The sequence below is a fragment of the Trichechus manatus genome, unplaced genomic scaffold (assembly GCF_000243295.1).
Source record: "Trichechus manatus latirostris isolate Lorelei unplaced genomic scaffold, TriManLat1.0 scaffold00099, whole genome shotgun sequence".
NCBI lineage: Eukaryota > Metazoa > Chordata > Mammalia > Sirenia > Trichechidae > Trichechus > Trichechus manatus.
This window is the reverse complement of record NW_004444035.1, coordinates 630,948-636,271: the sequence shown is the minus strand read 5'-3', so window position 1 is coordinate 636,271 and position 5,324 is coordinate 630,948.

Genomic DNA, 5,324 nt, shown 5'->3' with positions numbered 1-5,324 from the left:
GGCGCGGCTCTGCCAGCGATTGGCCACGGGGCGGTACCCGGCCCGCCCCCTGAGCCCAGCACGCGTGCGCTGGGAGGCCTGCGGGGGCTGGCGCGGCTCTGCCAGCGATTGGCCACGGGGCGGCACCCGGCCCGCCCCCCTGAGCCCAGCACGCGTGCGCCGGAAGGGTGGTGCGGGGGTGCTGAGAGGCAGGGAGGCCGAGGGGCTGGGGAAGGGCGGGGGCCTCGGAAGTTGGCACGTCTGGGTGACTTTTCCGGCGTGTTGCTCGTTCGGAGGAAGGGGGCCGCGGGCTCTGCTTTCGCGCACGCACGTAACCAGGAAACGAGCGCGCTGTCAGTAGCTTTCCGCCGGGACATCTGTGGGAAGCGCTCTGCGTGGTGCTGGCGCCTCGCCAACCGTTCCCAGCTAACTGCAGCAGAATTCTAGGCAAGAAACTTTCCTTTTAAAAGAGAGATTTAAAAAGCTATTTTACAAAGTTGTAGATAGTGCAGTGCCTGACAGTAGGCAGTTAACAAATGATTTTTTTTTTTTTGTAATAGGAGAAATATTTTGAAAAAGATTGTATGCTTTTCTTTTTTATATCTGTTTATGTAATCTCTGGTCAGCCCTAGGCATCCATTCCCTCATTTTTCTCAAGGGTGGTGGGTGGATTAGAATCATTACAGCAAAAATGGGAAGAGAAAGAAAGAGTTGATATTGAACTTCTGACATTAAAATATCTTGAGAGAGAAAAACTTGATTCATGACAGGGCTACCACTGCACCTCAGTGGGGAAATAATGATTTTTTTCAATAAATGATGGGGAGACATTTGGTTATTGTCTTAGGCTGGGTTCTCTAGAGAAGCAAAATCAGTGGAGCATATGTATATAAATATATATATAAGAGAGATTTATCTCAAGTAAATGGCTCACGCTGTTGTGGAGGCTGGCAAGTTCTGAGTCTGTGGGTTAGGCGTCAAGCTGGAGGCTCCTCCTGATTCACGTAGTTGCAGGGGCTGATGAACCCAAGATTGGCAGGTCAGACAGCAGACCACTGGCTCACGGGCTGTAGAGGCTGACGAATCCAAGATTGGCAGGTAGGACAGCAGGCTGCTGGCTCATAGGCTGCAGAGGCTGACGAATCCCAAGATTGGCAGGTAAGATGGCAGGCCACTGGCTCACAGGGTGCAGAGGCTGACAAATCCAGGGTCAGGAGGTAAGATGGCAGGCTGCTGGCTCAAGTCCCAAGAACCAGAGGCCAGATGATGACAAGCTGCATGCAGGATGCAGAGCAAATGAGTGAGCTTTGCCAGAACATCCATATATATTGGATGCAGGCCACACCCCCAAGGACACTCCCTTTTCAACTGATTGGCTGCTGACATCAGATCACAAAATGTAGGATGATTACATCAGATCACAAAATGGAAAGTGATTACATCATGGCACAAAATGGAGAATGACTGCATCATTACATAACTGCCAAATTATATAATTACATAACTGCCAAACTACATCATTACATGACTGCCAAACTACTGAGTATCATGGCCTAGCCAGCTGACACACAACATTAACTATCACAGTTATATATACACAAAAAGAAATTAGGTTGCTAACTCACACAAATGCAACAGGAAAACTGCATGAGAAGGGCAAAACTATGAAAGTTTTCTAAGACGATACAGAAAGAATATTTCTCGGATCTTGAGGTATCAAAAGATTTCTTGAACAAGACACAAAATGTAAACCATAAAGGAAAAGAATGATAAATTACATTCAAACACCATAAAGAGAAAAAACAAGTCACGAGCTGGAGAAGGGTATGTGGAACACGGTTTACACTCATAAATAAAGACCTGAACTCCGGATATACAGAGAACAATAAATCAACAAGACGAACAACCCAAAGGTTAAAAGATTTGAACAGACACTTAAGAGAAAACATGGATAGCAGGAAACATAAAGGAGCCCTGGTGTCACACTGGTTAAGCTCTAGGCTGCTAACCGAAAGTTTGGTGGTTTGAGCCCACCAGCGGCTTCTGGGGAGAAAGAGCTGACAATCTGCTCCCGTAAAGATTACAGCCTAGAAAACCCTATGGGGCAGTTCTGCTCTGTAACACACGGGGTCACTATGAGCCTGAATCGACTCAATGGCACTTAACAACAAGAAACATGTAAAAGAAGCTTGTGGGCAGTGTGGGAGGGAAGGATGGAGTCAGGCAGGGAGATACATTGGCCAAGGTCTGTCTCCTGAGAAAAATGGAGCAAAGTGTCTCAATGAGAACTCATGTTCTGCTGGGGACAATGCTCCAGAGAAGGAGCAGCCATGAATTGTTTCCAGTTAACATTCGCAGCAGCTGGAGATGGGGACACCAACCTGTAAGAGGGTATAGGAAGGGCACCGACAGCACCCACCACACCTGTCCTTCCCTTTAAATCATCAATTTTGTTAAGATTCTTTATCACCAATTAATGTCTACAATACCTAGAGTAATAATTTCCTAAATCTACAATGTTATGCAAATAGCTGTCAAGTTTCAAACAATTTTATATCTAATCCCAAGATGTGGCCAAAAAAAAAAAAAATTCGTTTTTCAATCTTAGTTCTTACCTTCTTAAATTAAAAAAGTGCTAGAATAGTACAACAATAGATTTGATGCATTGAACACTAAAGACCAAAGACCAGACAAGTTGTGAATGACATCAAGGACATCATACATGAAGGAAGCAAAAGGTCATTAAAAAGACAGGAAAGAAAGAAAAGACCAAAATGGATGTCAGAAGAGACTCTGAAAATTGCTCTTGAATGTCGAGTAGCTAAAGCAGATGAAAGAATTGATGAAGTAAAACAGCTGATTTCAAAGGGCGGCTCAACCTGGAGTGTGCAGAGACCCGGAGTTAGAAAACCAAAAGGGAAGAACATGCTCAGCATTTCTCAAGCTGAAAGAACGGAAGAAAAAAATTCAAGCCTCCAGTTGGAATATTGAAGAATTCTATGTGCAAAAAATTGAACTACACAGGGAGCATCAAAAGAAGTTGGATGGAATATACAGAGTCACTGTAACAAAAGGAATTGGTTGATGTTCAGCTATTTCAGGAGGTAGCATATGATCAGGAACTGATAGTAATGAAGGAAGAAGTCCAAGCTGTACTTAAGGCATTGGTGAAAAATAAGCCTTCAGGAATTGACAGAATACCACTTGAGATGTTTCAACAAATGGACGCAACTTTGGAAGTGCCCACTCATCTATACCAAGAAATTTGGAAGACGAAGCTATCTAGCCAGCCAACTGAAAGAGATCCATATACGTGCCCATTCCGAAGAAAGGTGATCTGACAGAATGAGGAAATTATCGAACAATATTGTTAATATCACACACAAGTAAAATTTTGCTGAAGATCATTCAAAAACGGTTGCAGCAGTACATCAACAGGGAACTGTCAGAAATTCAAGCCAGAATCAGAAGAGGATGTGGACCAGGGAAATCATTGCTGATGTCAGATGGATCTTGGCTGAAAGCAGAGAATACCAGAAAGATGTTTACCTGTGTTTTATTGACTATGCAAAGGCATTCGACTGTGTGGATCATAACAAATTATGGTTAATGGGAATTCCAGAACACTTAATTGTGCTCATGTGGAACCTGTGCATAGACCAAGAGGCAGTTGTTTGAACAGAACAAGGGAAGACTGCGTGGTTAAATATCAGGAAAGGTGTGCGTCAGGGTTGTATCCTTTCACCATACTTATTCAATCTGTATGCTGAGCAAATAATCTGAGAAGATGTATATGAAGAAGAACAGACCATCAGGATTGGAGGAAGACTCATTAACAACTTTCGTTCTGTAGATGACGCAGCCTTGCTTGCTGAAAGTGAAGAAGACTTGAAGCACTTACTGATGAAGATCAAAGACTACAGCCTTCAGGATGGATTTCACCTCAACATAAAGAAAACAAAAATCCTCACAACTGGACCAATAATCAACATCATGATAAATGGAGAAAAGACTGAAGTTGTAAAGGATTTCATTTTACTTGGATCCACAATCAACGTCCATGGAAGCAGCAGTCAAGAAATCAAACAACGTATTGCATTGGGCAAATCTGCTGCAAAAGACCTCTTTGAAGTGGTAAAAAGCAAAGATGTCACTTTGAAAACTAAGGTGCACCTGACTCACGCCATGGTGTTTTCAGTTGCCTCATATGCATGCAAAAGCTGGACAATGAATAAAGAAGACTGAAGAAGAATTGATGCATTTGAATTATGGTGTTGGCAAAGAATACTGAATATATCGTTGACTGCCAGAAAGAATAAACAAATCTGTTTTAGAAGAAGTACAGCCAGAATGCTCCTTAGAAGTGAGGACAGCGGTGTTTTGTTCTGTTGTACATAGGGTTGCTATGAGTTAGAACTGACTTGACAGCACCTAACAACAACAACAACAAAGTTCAAAATTACTTATCCAAACTAAAGATGAGGAAAATGACTCTTAAGAAAATTAAATGACTGTTCCAAAATCACAAAAATAGTTCAGTAATTTTTTTCCTAAGGTACCAAATTATCTCTCATTTCTGCATTTCATTTTCATTGATGAAGCATTTTATTGTCCAAAATAGTATCACGGAATTGTATATATGTTGCTTTCCAATCACAGTAAGGGTCTCTTGAGTTCATCTCCTGACCACCAATCAGGAACCTTTACTGGAAGCTTGTTCCTGATTGGTGAAAGTCAGCTGTAACAGAAGAATGCTAAGGAGTCAACAAAAAAGCATAGCAACAACTGAGTTTGCTGTCTCACTACTTCAGCCTAGGCCAACCTGGACTCCTTCATCCCAGATGAGGTGGCCTCTACATTGTATATGAAGGCTCTGATTGACCATTCAGCTGTGATCCACCTTAGAACATGGCAATCCAATATAGACGGGAAGATAAAAATGAACAACAGAGCTAAAATAAAGTGTATTCCCAGGTAAAACACACAAATGCTTTAATTTGAGACGGACTGGTCAGATGAGCTTCAGTTACAAGGCAAGAGGAAGGCGGCAGTGCACAAGAGCTGTATCTTTGGGCAGTGTACCAGTTTCCACTGCTGGCCACCACTGTGAGGGTGACATTACCCAGTGCAGCAGATGAACTCATAGCCAGGGGGGACTTTCAAACACGTCTCAGCATTAATCCCATGCTATGGAAACAGTCATGGAGGATGGCTATAGAGGGTCCTGGTTGCCTAGGAAAGACTATTTGCATCCCAAAGCTGGTAGCTCGGGTCCTATCCTTAGGTGATGAGGTGAGTATGCTGTTTATATTGAGTGCCACATTGGAATGTAGTTACCTTTTGCA